The sequence below is a fragment of the Ambystoma mexicanum genome, chromosome 6q (assembly GCF_040938575.1).
Source record: "Ambystoma mexicanum isolate Mex_15411 chromosome 6q, UKY_AmexF1_1, whole genome shotgun sequence".
NCBI lineage: Eukaryota > Metazoa > Chordata > Amphibia > Caudata > Ambystomatidae > Ambystoma > Ambystoma mexicanum.
This window is the reverse complement of record NC_090937.1, coordinates 1,674,997,177-1,675,012,942: the sequence shown is the minus strand read 5'-3', so window position 1 is coordinate 1,675,012,942 and position 15,766 is coordinate 1,674,997,177.

The window sequence follows — 15,766 nt, the reverse complement described above, 5'->3', positions numbered from 1 at the left end:
TTAGTGCCTCTCCCAGTTGTGGGAGTCCCATTTGAGAGGGTAGGGATTGACATTGTTGGTCCCCTTGATCCCCCTACATCCTCAGGCAACAGGGTTATCCTTGTTGTAGTAGACCATGCTACTAGATATCCTGAGGCAATACCTATGAGAACTGTTACAGCTCCGGCTGTGGCTAAGGCCCTCCTTGGTATTTTTACCAGGGTTGGGTTTCCTAAGGAAGTAATCTCTGACAGGGGATCAAACATTATGTCCCACTACATGAAAGCCATGTGGAAAACCTGTGGAGTTACTTACAAGTTCTGAACCGCCTACCACCCCCAAACCAATGGACTGGTAGAAATATTTAACAGAACCATGAAGAGCATGATAGGTGCTTTAGAGGACCCCCTGAACAGAAAGTGGGACCTTCTTCTGCCATGTTGTCATGATCACTGCTTCCAAGGAGCCAGGACCAGCCCAACGTCCTTGGAAGCAGGCCCCTAACCCTAATCCTAGGCACCAGCCGGTCCCCACGGGGACCTTTTGGACCATGTCCTGGCGCCGGTGGCACCAGGCTCATCAGAATCATCGGTCCCGGCACTGGAAGCGCCGGGCTCATAATATGTGTGCACATGCTTGGGTGGACTTACCTGCAGCAGACCATGCTGCTTACTTACCAGCCTCTGTAACGCTCACCTGGTTCCCTCGGAGGCGCGGGTCTTGACTGGGCGGTGAAACCGTCTTCAACGTCAGGCGTAGGATTCGTTTGGCTCCCGGATTTGGCCCCTTTCTCACCAAAAGTTTGACCTGAAGGGTGAGGTGTCTGCAAGTGGAAAATCAAGGTATTAGTGGCTGGAAGGTTGGGAGAAGTTCCAAGCCCCTCTCTCCCTCTCTCCCCGTGGTACTCGGTCGATTGTTGTGCTCACCTTAAATAGGTGAATGCTGGGCTCTCCATCCTGCATCTCATGCAGGGGCGCTGGGTCCAGTTACTTCACTGGATATGAGTTCAGCCTCTTAATTGCAGAGGGTAAGTTGAGAGCGAAGCCGCCGTGTGCTGCACGAGCGTGACTTGTAAGTATTAAAGTTCCCTTTAGATTGCTCTCTTCAAATGTCTTATCTCCTTAATGTCTATGGCCCTCATTACGACCCTGGCGGAATTCGGAAAACGATGGCGGAAATGCAATACCGCCATCGAATAGCGCTCGGTGCGACTATGACCCGTCACCGCAAAGTACGAAGCCACTAGCGACACCGTAGTGAACGCCAACGCCAACTGCACCAAGCACGCGCGCGCGCGCCATGCCAAACCGTAAACACCACCATGGCGCAGGGTACGCCAATTCCGACCCTAGCGGACATGTACCTAACGCCATCAAGCATGGCGGAATGTACCATTCCGCCATGGTGAGAAGTACGGCATCGCGAATCAACCGTAAACGGCCCCACTGAGTGCCTGTACACCGCTCCCTGCCCACAAAGTACAACTCCCCGTAGGTGCAATGAAGCCACAATGCAACCAGTGAAATGTACAAGTCACCAATGCATGCCAACGAACAAAAAAACACAACAGGGGCCAATGGGAGCTGCAGGGCACAGATGGCACGAATACAGAAGCCATCCCAATGGACATGACCACAGTCCCCCACCAAGAAACGCACGCAAACACAGGCACCTGTGACCAGCAATATTCCGAAAATCACATCATTACACCAGTCCACCTGGCTGACCGGCATCTGTCACACAAAACCCAATCCCCCGCCCCTGAGCATGACAACATTCAAACAGTCATATTGGCAGCCCCCATCCCTGACCTCACGGGCTTCGTAGGCAAACGCGCCCAGTACAGTACCACGCAACTAAACTCCGAAGCTGGAACCCAATGCAGATCTCCTCACAATACATCGCTCCCCAAATAGGCATATGCCACATCACTTGCAAAGAAGAACGCTACACGGGCCAAATCAGAATAGAAATTTAATGCACAACAAAATCACCAAGCCCATACAGCCATCAGGCCATGAACTCCAAAACACATTTCACCATTGTGGGCTGCATCCGCAAGAAATGACCAGCCACTACTTGTGTGACGCCCTGTTCCATCCTGGTACACAGAGCCACATTCACGTACGAAAAGGCAACATGGAAGCGCACAGAACCGCAGGGCCGGCCCAATGGGGAGGCACTAGTCCAGCTGAAAGGCCGAAATGTTGCTCCGAGCCACCAGTACTGCGTAAGGGCATGTGGCCCATTGGCGATCGTCCCATAAGATCGTAATGCTGCTCCACTGATTAACACGAAGCAGCAGGTGTCGGGAGTAAAACCCATCTGCAGGAGTGGCATACAGATGGCAGTGGCAAAAGGGGAGGAGATACCTGTCAACCAAAAGAAAAGAAAAAGAACAGAATGGCCATCAGAACTACATTCCAACAACTCACTTCAATGATCACACTAAATCCACAGCCATATGCATGCTAGCCCACTCCAAAGGTCCATCACCACCCAAAAACCACTTGCGACTCATAACTATCTATATCGAGGTGTAAACACCATCACAAACGAGTGTACCTGTGCATGCGTCTGTCAAAACAGAATCCATCAGATGGGATTGGTAACGTGCATGGACACAAGTGTCTGAGGGCGCGTCGAGACAGGGAGGGCTCAACAAGGCCAGATAGACGATGGTCCCACTATGGCAGCCCTGCATCACATAGCGTAGGGGAGGCGGATAGATCCCAAGAAGCCCTGTACATGGCAGACTCTGTATCAAATCACCTGCCCATGCATCCATTCATCATTCCCTCATCCCGGGATTAAAACGCCTGAATATTTACTCACATAACATTAGAAATATCCATTGAGTCTGTGCGTTATGCAGCCTGCAAAATCCACAGTGCCCCAGCCCGTAATTCCAGTGTAGTGAAGTAACATGTATTTGGGAACGTCCGGCCTCATCGCCCACGTCGCTATTGCGCATCCCATACTATTCATATCAATCATTGCATCCTCGCCATGGCCCCTGTCCCAAGGACATTGAACAATAGTACGTTATATTAGCAGTCAGACCTGTGGGCATTTCCTCGCCGCCAGCTGAAAACCGAAAGCGCCGCCCTTCGAATTCCTCATTTGCAACATCACGTCGAAGAGGCATCTGTGGCCGTTTGAAATCACTAATTAATCCATCGAGTGCGGCTGTGTGTGAAAATGGCAACTGCCTTCACCCACAAATGGGACGCCCCGCCCGTCGTTGCAACTCGGTACAGTGATGCATGAGGGCCCACCGTTACTCGAGTACTACGTTCCACTGACCCTTCACAAGTCTGTTCGCGACTGCACAGATAGTATGTGAAACAATGGGACCACAGCAGAATGAACATATCAACCAATGTTACACGGCCATCGGGTACAAATACATGATTGCAATAGCAAGATGCCATTCCCCGAATTGCAGCGTTGTGCGCGGGACGTGCTCGGCCAAAGGGGAGAGCAGTTTGCACAGGTGGAATGAATCTCCACAGGTGGAGGCCATACAGCCTGATAACACATAAATTGCACAGCCAGTCTCCTCCCACAACCACACCGAAATGCTACCGGCAGGACTCGCGATGTTGGCCCTGGGGGACATGATAGCACTGCAAGTACTCCAACTCCAAGAAGAAGACGAACACCAACTACAACCGGCCGCACGGAGGAGACGCAGGAGGAGGAGGAGGGCAAGGCAGGGCCAGCAAGGGCCGCCAGCACAGCCACTACCACCACGCAGGCAGCCCGCAATCCCACGCCTCCGAGCACATCCGTTCAACCTCACTGATGAGCAGATCCACACCCTCTACCGTCTGGACCGGGACACCATAGCCGCCATTGTGCACATGACACAGGCTGACCTTGTCAGCATGATAGATAGCCCAACCGCCATCCCACCCCTACTGAAGGTGGTGTCTGTACTACACTTCCTGGCCACAGGCACCTACCAGCACACAGTCGGACAGTTGCATGGCATTTCTCAGCCACTGTTCTCACGGACACTATTGCAAGTGCTCGATGCCCTCCTGCAGCACGCAGACGACTACATCTCCCTACCACGCTCGGAGCAGGAAATTACCAACACAAAAGTGGGATTCCATGCACTTGGCGGCATACCGGGTTGCATTGGTGCCATCGACTGCACCCATGTGGAATTGGTCGTCCCACATGCCATGGAGGCCCAGTACCGCAACCGAAAACAATTTCATTCTCTGAATGTACAAATGGTGTGTGACTCCAACAGGATCATTACACATTGTTGTGCCCGATTCCCTGGATCAACCCATGATTCTATGGTCTTGAGGAACTCTACAATACCACGCTACATGGAGCGACACGCAGGGAACAGATCCTGGCTACTCGGTGAGTCTCATTACATGCATGATAATGTGGGGTATGTGATTCGGCAATGACATGGCAGGAAGGGGGGGGGTGTGCGTACGTAGCAATGGCATTCCACATCATACGTTTATCGTCCACATACAGGTGATGCTGGATATCCACTGAAGAGATGGCTCCTCACACCAGTCCGGAACCCACGGGACCAGCATGAGGAGGACTACAACCATGCCCACTCATGTACCCGTGTAGTCATTGAACAGGCATTCGGCCTACTAAAGGGTCGTTTCCGCTGCCTCAGCAGGTCTGGCGGGGCACTCCTGTACCGCCATGAGAAGGTTGCAAAGAAGGTGATGGCATGTGTCATGCTCCACAACATGTGCGTACGTAGAAATGTGCCCATGCCCCCTGACGCAGAACTGCAAGCACCTGATGATGGTCATGATGAGGGTGGGGATGTGGCAGCACCTCAAGGAGTCTGCGAGGCACCGGAGGGCCGTGACATTCGTCAGCATCTTATTGATGTATGCTTCTAGCACTCACGCCTGGTGGCTGATACATGGACACGGGACTCGTGGCACTGTGTGTGTCTGGGACATGCACAATATGGACTGTACGCCTATGATGGCCTAGTACACAAAGATCAATGTCCACACATCTCATTGGTTGATCGTGCACTGTTTATGGCATATGTGATATCATGTAGTACACCCTATCGACCCGCCACCCAAGTGAGCCCAACACACCCCCTCCACCCTCCTACCTCCCCCCCAAACACCAGTGTCCAAAGATGCTCATTGTCAGTGGGCTGTCGCTATTGCAAGCCCCCTCTGCGGGTATCAGGGGCACCCCTGCCTGTGGAGCGCTGGTTCCTCCCAGATCTACGTTGGGGGCTGCCCTGGACGGAACTTGCAACGGATGATGTCTCTGCCTGCTCACGTCCATGCATGTCCCTAAGGGTTTGCGAGAGCTCAGTGAGCACACGGCGCACTGCGGCAAGTTCGGCACATACGTCTTTGGAAGTCGCATGCAGTTCCCCCCTCAGGCTCTCGGTGCTTCTCTCCATTTGGACTCTCAGGCTCTCGGTGCTACTCTCCATTTGTGCCCTTAGTGTCTCTGTACCTCTCTCCATTTCTGCCCTAAGTGTCTCAGTTGATGTTTCTATGTCTGCCTTAGTGCCCCCACATTCATCGGCATGGTCCTTGAGGAGCGTGGCCAGTTGCTGCTGTTGCACGATTAACTGGTCGAGGGACTGTTGCCTCTGCTGGGCCATGGCCATTTGCGGGGGTGTCACAGAGGGGCTGTTGTCCTCATGTTGCCTTGCCACAGGGCTTGTGGGGGATGGCCAGTCGTCGTCTTGTGGGTGCCCCTGCGTGGTATCCTCATGTTGTACGGGATGGGACAGACAGGGGGATTGGGACAGGTCATGGATGGATCTGACTTCGACATCCCCGTCTTCTGTGTCGGAGCATGCTGCCATCAATGGGGTGTCACCTATGGTGCTGCTGCCACCAGAGGCAGTGCCTTCTGTGGCATCCGTTGGGGGGACCTGTGGTGGTGGTGTTGTGGGCATGCTGGCTGCTGGGGTGCCTGTTGATGTTCCCTCCTCTGTGCTGCCACCTGATTTGTGCTGCTGCCGTTTCTTGATGCGTGCAGCTGAGGTGGAGGGTCTTTGGCCGTTGGTCTTGGCCCTCTTTGCAGGTGTGCTGGTAGGGGTGTCCTGATGCTCGTCGTTTGGATCGGACCCTGTGGTGGAGTAAAGGAGGGCGAGGGTTATTAATGGGTCTGTGGGTATTGGAATGGCATTGTATCACATGCATTGGGGTGGTACCTGAGGGTGATTTGGGTCGGGGCCTTGGAGGTGCTTTCATTTGTGTGTGGGGTGAGGGTGCAGTTGTTTGGCAGCCTGCAGTTAGGGTGTGCCTGCTGCACGTGTAGTGCGTGTTTTAGGGGTTTTTAATTATTTATGTATTTATTGTGGGTTTTAACGTGCGCTATCAGGCCGATGTGTGTGGACGTTCTCCTGGACATGTGTTTCTGTTGCACTATGTGGACACATGGTACTTCACATGGATGGACTTTGTGGGTTTGGCATTGTTTTATTTGGCCCACCTACCTGAATCTTCGGATGTCTGCACTCCTTTCTCCATCCCTCCGACTCCCTCTATGCTCTCCATTCCGATGGTGGAGGCACAGATTTCTTCCCAGGGGGTCAACTTGATGGGTGATTCAGGACCTCCCCCGGTGGCTGTGGCAATGTTGCGGTTGGCAGAGAGTATGCTGCGGACGCGTATCCGCAGGTCGTCCCATCGCTTTCGGCATTGCTGTGGGTTGCGGGGTGCGGTCCCCACCGCACTTACCCGCTGTGCCACCAGAGCCCATATGGCCTTCTTGTTTGCAAGTGCCGTCCTGGTCATTTGCGTGGAGAAGACGACGGCAGCATTCTCCTGGAGGGTCTCTGTTAGCACGGTGAGTTCCTCACAGGAGAAGTGGACCTGCCGCTTGCGGTCGCACGCTTTCTTCGCTACTTTTCCCATTTTTCTTGGTTTCGCTAGGGTGGATGTCGGGTTGGGGTGTGTCTCAGGGTAGTGTTTTTAGTGGTTGTGTGGTTTTAGTGGTTTTATAGGTGTACGGCGGGATGTTTCCCATTCCGGGCCCATGTTTTAACTTCCGTTTCCGTATATTTCCGGTCACCGTACTTTCCGGTAGGCGCACACTGCGGTGTCCGCTGTGATGGGTGGCGGTATTGCACCTAGGGCGCCGTACGGCGGCGGTGTGGGCCGTTTTGGGGTCATTTCCGCCATCGCGGACTTTGCACTTCCGCCATGCCGTGGTGCTCGTGCCCGATGGGTCGGAATTGGCCGTACTTTGCTCCTTCGTGCAATGGCGGAAACGCTATTTACGCTGTGGCGGTCCGGTCAGTCACTTTCCGCCAGGGTCGTAATGAGGGCCTATGTCTTTTCCCTTTCAGATGCTGTCGGTGCCGAAGAAGATGCTCCCCCCAGGTTCGTGGCAGAGAGCGTAACAAGAAGATGGTGAATACGAAGGCACGTAAGTAGAAAGGCTGCTCTATGGCTGTAGAATGCACCTTAATGTCTCTTTTGTCTTTACAGGTGCCGGAATGCAGCGCGAGTAGAGTTGGAGCGAGCGTAACACAGGTAAGCAGTTTTGTAACTAAGCGTTACTAACCAATGTTCTTTGTCTTTGCAGGCCCGATGCCGGACGAGATATGCAGAAAAAACGCCTTGAATGCTGCCGACGGATCGGGTAAGTTGAACCGCTAACTTTGCCTTTGCCTAACCTGTGCCTTTTGTTTTGCAGGAGCTGCTGAAGACTGAGGATTGGTTCCCAGCAGGTAATTTTCGTATTCACAGGATCCGGAACTGAAGATTCGCTGGAGCTGACACGGTGAGCGTCCTGCTGCAGATGCAGAATAACGCGAAGCACATTGCACCAATCGGGTGTGGTTTAAATAGTCCATAGGAGTGCTTAGGTGTCTTCTTCCACAGCCTCGCCCAGGCAAAAGAGTTCCTGCTTCCAGAAGGGGTCCAGCATCAATGATCCAGGGAGTGGTGCCTGCCCCACCCAGAAGGAAAAGTAGTTCCTGCCAGAAGAGAGTGAAACATCATCTTGCTGGTAAGTAAGCAGCATGGTCTGCTGCAGGTAGGTCCACCCAAGCACTTTCACACTTGTTATGAGCCCGGCGCTTCCTGTGCCGGGACGGGTCCATGCTATGAGCCTGGCACCACCGGTGCCAGGACAAGGTCCAAAAGGTCCCTATTGGGACTTGCTGGTGCCGATAGTATATGTTATGAGCCTGCTTCCAAGGATGTTGGGTAGGTCCTGACTCTTTGGAAGCAGTGGTCATGACAGCACCCCCCCTCAAGGCCCCTCCCAAATCCGTCTTCTCCGGGGGTTTCGGTTTATCAGGAAAAGTTTGATGAAACTTCTTAACCAGACGGGGTGCATGAACATGTTCCGACGGTTCCCAAGATCGTTCCTGGGGGCCATAACCTTTCCAGTCAATCAGATAGTATAATTTTGATTTGGAAATCTTGGAGTCTAAGATGTCTTGTATTTCGAATTCCAGTTCTCCGTCCACAAGAATAGGGTCTGGAGATTTCGTCAAACGGGTTCCAGGTTGCAAGGGTTTCAGTAGAGACACGTGGAAAACTGGATGTATTTTCATATGGGCAGGTAGGCCCAATTTAACTGCCACTGGATTCATTATGGCAGTGATTGGGTAAGGTCCCAGGTATCGCGGATTGAAGGTACGCGGTCCTTTTAGAGGTAAATGTTTGGTGGATAGCCAGACTTGATCTCCCACAAGATATTGAGGAGCTTCCTTTCGATGTATGTCCGCACACTTCTTGTATTGTTCCTTGGCCCGCTTAAGGTGAGACGTGGCCTCTTTAAAGGCTTGAGTGATTGTAGAATGCAGATGATCTACAGCAGGTGTCCCAAGATTTTGAGGTGGATCAAGATTTGAAGTGCGAGGGTGGAGTCCATATAAAAGAAAAAAAGGAGTTTTTCCGGTTCCGGCATGGACTGAATTATTATAAGCGTACTCCGCAATCCAGAGAATGTCTTTCCAAGTGCCCTCCGACTGTTGTAACATGCAGCGCAGATACTGTTCCAGGGTTTGGTTGGTCCTCTCGGTCTGCCTGTCGGTCTGGGGATGATGGCTGGTAGAAAGCCTTACGCCAATTTGGGCTAGGCGACAACAACTCCGCCAGAAGTGGGAAATAAATTGACTTCCTCTATCTGAGATTAAAACTGAAGGAAAGCCGTGCAACTGAACGATGTTTTCGAGGAACTCTCGGGCCAGAATTGAAGCTGTAGGTAACCCTTTCAATGGGATAAAATGAGCCATCTTCGAGAATAGGTCCACAATCACTAAGATTGTATTAAATCCGGAGCATGGTGGTAAATCCGTGATGAAGTCCATGGAGAGAGTATGCCATGGGTGTGGAGGAATGTCTATTGGATGTAAGAGACCTGCTGGCTTCTCCTTCTGGCTTTTGCCTTGAGCGCACACACCACAGGAATTCATGAAATCCTTAATGTCCTTTCTCCAAGACGGCCACCAGAAATGTCTTTTTATCTTTTCTGACGTTTTGGCAATGCCGGGATGTCCTTCCATTAAGGAGTCATGGTAACAAGAGATCACCTGTCTTTGTAAATCGGTACTTGGTAGATATAATCTTCCTCGAAAGTATAGTAAGTTCTTATCCATTGTGAAATCTTTTCCCTTGAGTTGCCAGTCTTGCACTTCTGCTGGAGTCAGAAGTTCTTTAACTTTAGCTTCAATGTCTTCAATGGCTTGTGCACTTATCAAACCCAGGATTCTCTGTTCCGGAATTATGGGTACTGGTTCAGGATTGGTCGTGAGTTCATCTACTCCAATTCGGGAGAGAGCATCTGCTTTACCATTCTTGTTGCCTGGTCGGTAAGTTATCACAAAGTCGAATTCGGCAAAAAATAATGCCCAGCGAAGTTGTCTAGAGGATTGAGCTTTGGCTGATTTAAGGTACTGTAAATTACGATGATCCGTGATGACGGTGACTGTGTGTCGGGCTCCCAGGAGATAATGCCGCCAGGCTTTAAAGGCGGACTTAATAGCGAAAAGTTCCTTATCTGTAATGGTATAGTTGATTTCGGGAGCCGAAAATTTGCGGGACCAAAATGCTACTGGGTGTAACTGGTTTGTTTCTGGGTCTCTTTGCGAGAGCACTGCTCCCATTGCGAGACTGAAAGCATCAGTCTCCACGATATAAGGAAGTTCCGGGCGAGGATGTTTTAAAACTGGAGCCGAGGTGAATTTTGTTTTTAGTTCCTGAAAAGCTTGTTCAGCCTCCGTAGACCACTCAAAACGTTTATTCTTTCTGAGAAGGGCAGTAATGGGTTGGACTACTTGAGAAAAATCAGGAATAAATCTACGATAAAAGTTGGCGAAGCCCAACATGCTTTGAACTCCTTTCACAGACGTTGGTGAGGGCCACTTAATGATAGCGTCCACTTTTCTTGAGTCCATGTGGAGTCCATTAGGTGACAAAATAAATCCCAAAAATTCGACCTCCGTGACATGAAAAACGCATTTCTCCAGCTTTGCAAAAAGTCTGTGTTTTCTGAGCCTCTCCAGTACTGCTGTGACGTGTTTTCGATGATCTGCCTCAGAGGACGAGTAGACCAGAATGTCATCAATATAGACAACTACACATACGTCGATGAGCTCTCTGAGGACGTCATTCATAAAATACTGAAAAGCAGCCGGTGCGTTGCATAACCCAAAGGGCATTACTTGATACTCGAACAGTCCATATTTAGTACGAAAGGCCGTCTTCCATTCGTCGCCCTCTTTTATTCGTACTAAATGGTAAGCTCCTCTGAGGTCCAGCTTTGTGTAGATGCAGGCACTTTTAACTTGGTCAAGAAGTTCAGGGATCAATGGTAACGGATATCGGTTCTTAATCGTAATCTGGTTCAGGGCACGGTAATCTATACATGTTCTCAGGTCTCATTCTTTTTTTGGAACGAAGAACAAAGCTGAAGAGGCTGGGGACTTCGAAGGACGGATAAATCCATTAGCCAGGTACTGGTCCAAATACTGCCTCAGGTGAAGATTTTCAGGTTCTGTGAGGGCATAAATTCGACTGCACGGAGGAGTGGATCCCGGAACCAAGTCTATCTGGCAGTCGTATGATCTGTGAGGAGGCAGCGAATTAGCTTGATCTTTCCGAAAGACTTCCTGAAATTCCCGGTATTCAGGAGGCAGGTGATGACTCTCAGAAGTAGTTGCTACTAGCTTAGTGGTAGGCTGAGGATAACAGGTAGGAGCGCATTCTGGAAACCAGATTGTCTTTGCTCGCCAATCGATTTGGGGATTGTGTTTCTCCAACCAAGGGATTCCCAGGATAACTTGAAACTGCGGAGCCTTGATCACATCAAACACGATCTTCTCTTGATGTCCATCTTGGCTTACCAACGTCACTTCCATGGTGGTGTGAGTTACTGGTCCGGAAGCTATTTCCGTACCATCCACGGTGGTGATGACGTCTTTCACCGTCTTAGGACAAAGAGATAGATTCATCCTGGCGGCCAATTCACAGTCCACGTAATTGCCGATTGCGCCACTATCAATGTATGCTTTAATGGCATGCATACGATTGGGTTGTTCTGGACTCACGAGGACCATGGGCATGATGAAATGCGAGGTCAAAGAACTGGTTTTAACGCTCGGCAAGCGGACCTCTACACTTGTAGGGCGAGGTCGTTTTCCGACTCTGAACCTTTGGCACCTTTATCGGAAGCTCCTACTATCTTCTTCCTTGGTTTCACTGGGCAATCTTGAAGGAAATGCCCTGAGTTTCCGCAATAGAGGCACAATTGCAGTTGTCTTCTCCTTTCCCTTTCCTTTTGGGTTAGAGGTCCTTTCACAACCCCAATCTGCATGGGTTCCACGGTATCATTTCCTTTAGCGGAACTCTGTGGTCTTGAAAAAGTTCGAGTCTCAATTCTGGAACGATCGGCTTTTCGATTTTGTATTCTATGATCCAATTGAACCACCAGATCGATGTATTCGGAACAGTCTTGTGGAGGATTCCCCACGTGAGCCAGAACGTCTTTGAGTTCTCCACGCAGGCCTCTGTAGAAAAGGGTGATCCTCTTATCCTCAGGCCATCCGGTTTCAACCACTAGTCTGTTAAATGATGCAATGTAGGCCAGAAGATCTTGATTGCCCTATCGTAGTGAAAGAAGTTCATTGTCCAGGGCCTGTACCTGAGAATGTCTTGCGAACAATCTTTCCATACTAGCTTGGAAGTCCTGGAAATTGTAGAGAATTGGGTTATCCTGAGTCACTAAAGGAATAGACCAATCTGCGGCACTGCCACTAAGATATGAGAGCACGAAGGCCACCTTAGCCTGGTCCGTTGGAAAAGCGGCAGGTCTACACAAAAAGTGCAAACGACACTGATTGATGAACACAGCATATCTTTTCGGATCACCTGAAAAGCGTTCGGGCGCGGCCAAAGGTACATTTCCTGGTAGATTAATTAGCACCGGATTAGAGGAAGTCGTTGGAGCATGGCTCCCCCCAGGGGTAGGCAGAGGAGTTTGTCCCGCTTGGGCTTGCAACAATTGTCTAGCCAAATCGTCTGTTCGTTCCTTAGAAACCACTAACTCCCTCCTTAGGGCATTTGTTTCCTGGCGCGCTGCGTGTACTTCTGCTCTCAACTCCCCGAGCAACTGGGCCAATTGGTCTGTGTCTGAAGTTTCCATTGCGCCTGGGCGGGAAATATGTGGTAAGGCTTCGCGTTCTGTAACGCTCACCTGGTTCCCTCGGAGGCGCGGGTCTTGACTGGGCGGTGAAACCGTCTTCAAGGTCAGGCGTAGGATTCGTTTGGCTCCCGGATTTGGGCCCTTTCTCACCGAAAGTTTGACCTGAAGGGTGAGGTGTCTGCAAGTGGAAAATCAAGGTATTAGTGGCTGGAAGGTTGGGAGAAGTTCCAAGCCCCTCTCTCCCTCTCTCCCCGTGGTACTCGGTCGATTGTTGTGCTCACCTTAAATAGGTGAATGCTGGGCTCTCCATCCTGCGTCTCATGCAGGGGCGCTGGGTCCAGTTACTTCACTGGATATGAGTTCAGCCTCTTAATTGCAGAGGGTAAGTTGAGAGTGATGCCACCGTGTGCTGCACGAGCGTGACTTGTAAGTATTAAAGTTCCCTTTAGATTGCTCTCTTCAAATGTCTTATCTCCTTAATGTCTATGTCTTTTCCCTTTCAGATGCTGTTGGTGCCGAAGAAGATGCTCCCCCCAGGTTCGTGGCAGAGAGCGTAACAAGAAGATGGTGAATACGAAGGCACGTAAGTAGAAAGGCTGCTCTAGGGCTGTAGAATGCACCTTAATGTCTCTTTTGTCTTTACAGGTGCCGGAATGCAGCGCGAGCAGAGTTGGAGCGAGCGTAACACAGGTAAGCAGTTTTGTAACTAAGCGTTACTAACCAATGTTCTTTGTCTTTGCAGGCCCGATGCCGGACGAGATATGCAGAAAAAACGCCTTGAATGCTGCCGATGGATCGGGTAAGTTGAACCGCTAACTTTGCCTTTGCCTAACCTGTGCCTTTTGTTTTGCAGGAGCTGCTGAAGACTGAGGATTGGTTCCCAGCGGGTAATTTTCGTATTCACAGGATCCGGAACTGAAGATTCGCTGGAGCTGAGACGGTGAGCGTCCTGCTGCAGATGCAGAATAACGCAAAGCACATTGCACCAATCGGGTGTGGTTTAAATAGTCCATAGGAGTGCTTAGGTGTCTTCTTCCACAGCCTCGCCCAGGCAAAAGAGTTCCTGCTTCCAGAAGGGGTCCAGCATCAATGATCCAGGGAGTGGTGCCTGCCCCACCCAGAAGGAAAAGTAGTTCCTGCCAGAAGAGAGTGAAACATCATCTTGCTGGTAAGTAAGCAGCATGGGCTGCTGCAGGTAGGTCCACCCAAGCACTTTCACACTTGTTATGAGCCCGGCGCTTCCTGTGCCGGGACGGGTCCATGCTATGAGCCTGGCACCACCGGTGCCAGGACAAGGTCCAAAAGGTCCCTATTGGGACTTGCTGGTGCTGATAGTATATGTTATGAGCCTGTTTCCAAGGGTGTTGGGTAGGTCCTGACTCTTTGGAAGCAGTGGTCATGACACCTCTTAGAAGTCCTCTGTGAACAGGAACTACTTTCTTACCTGGGTGGGGCAAGCTCCACTCCCTGCATTCAGCACTGGAAAGCTTCTGGAACTGGAACTGTTTTCTTACCTAGGCGGGGCCGTGGAGGAAGACGCCTCATCACTCCAAGGCTATTTAAACCACACCCGATAGACGAAACGTGCTTCGCGTTATTCTGCATCTGCAGCAGAACGCTCACCGAGTCTGTTCCAGCCTTTCTTCTTACGATCCCGAATCTGCAAGAGTCATACTCACCATTCCTGCATCCTGAATCTGCAAGAAGCATACTCACCATTCCTGCATCCAGTCGACAGCAGCACCTGCAGAGACAAGAAACAGCAGGTTAGCAAGGCAGCCTTATCTCGCAGTGCTACTCACCTGATCCATCGGCTGCGGTCATTTTCGGCACGCTGCACCTCCGCCTGCGAAGACAAAAGCATTGTCACTACTTACCGGCACTCCGTGAATTCTGGATTTCTTCACACTGCATCGCCGCCTGCGGAGATAAAAGCATTGTATCTACTTACGGACATTCCGCGGACTCCGGCGCTGCAAACCAACTTCTGAAAGACAAAAGAAGAGACATTAGACAGGTATTTACTTACGCCCATCGCGCTCTTCGCAATAGAACGCCTGCTCTTCAGCACGAACTACGCTGCAAGGAAAAGACAGTTAGAGCGCTTGCATTTACTCACGCGTTTCCAGGCGCTTCACTCCATCTTCCTCAAGAGTCCTGCAAGACAAAAGGGAGAAAAGCATTATACGAAGTCCTGTTCAATGTTAACGTGCCTTGCACCTAAAGACTATAAAGACTAACAAGGTGTCTGGAAACTCACCGCTCGTGCAGTTAACGACGGTAACGGTCTTCTGAGTCCAAGAGGCCTATGTTTCACCAGTGAAGGAACTGGCAACAGCGCCCTGCACCAGACGCAGATGGAGAGCCCAGCATTCACCTATCTAAGGTGAGCACGTTGACCTGGGTGCTCTACGGAGAGGGAGAGAGAGGAAGAGGGTCATTGAACAACCCAGACCATTAACCCCCATATTCTTTCACCTGCAGAAACCTCACCCTACGAGTTCGACACACAGTGCGAAGAGGTTCGACCCCAGAAGCCCATCGGGTTCTGCACATCACCTTTCGAGTCACAGACACCTTCCTGCCAAGATCAGCGCCTCCGTGGGAATCAGGTGAGCGTTACAGAACGCGAAGCCCACCGCAAAACTCCTACCCAGGCGCAATGGAAACCTCAGACACTGATCACTTAGCCCAGTTGCTCGGAGAATTAAGAGCAGAAGTACTTGCAGCTCGTCAGGAAACAAGCTCTCTAAGAAGAGAACTGATAATTTCCAAGGAGCGAACAGAGGACCTCGCTAGGCAATTGCTACAAACGCAGGCAGGACAGACACCCCTGCCCGCTCCAGGAGGAAGCTATCCTTCTGCATCATCTGTAAATCCAGTGCAAATCAATCTACCTGGTAATGTGCCCTTGGCTCCGCCCGAACGTTTTTCTGGTGACCCAAAGAAATTTGCAGTGTTCCTCAACCAGTGCCGCTTACATTTCTTATGTCGACCAGCTGCATTCCCAACAGACCAGACCAAAGTGGCTTTCGTGCTTTCTTATCTCAGTGGCAGCGCCGCAGATTGGTCGATCCCTTTAGTCACCCAGGATGATCCGGTTTTACATGATTTCCAGGCCTTCCAGTCCAGCATGGAGAAACTGTTT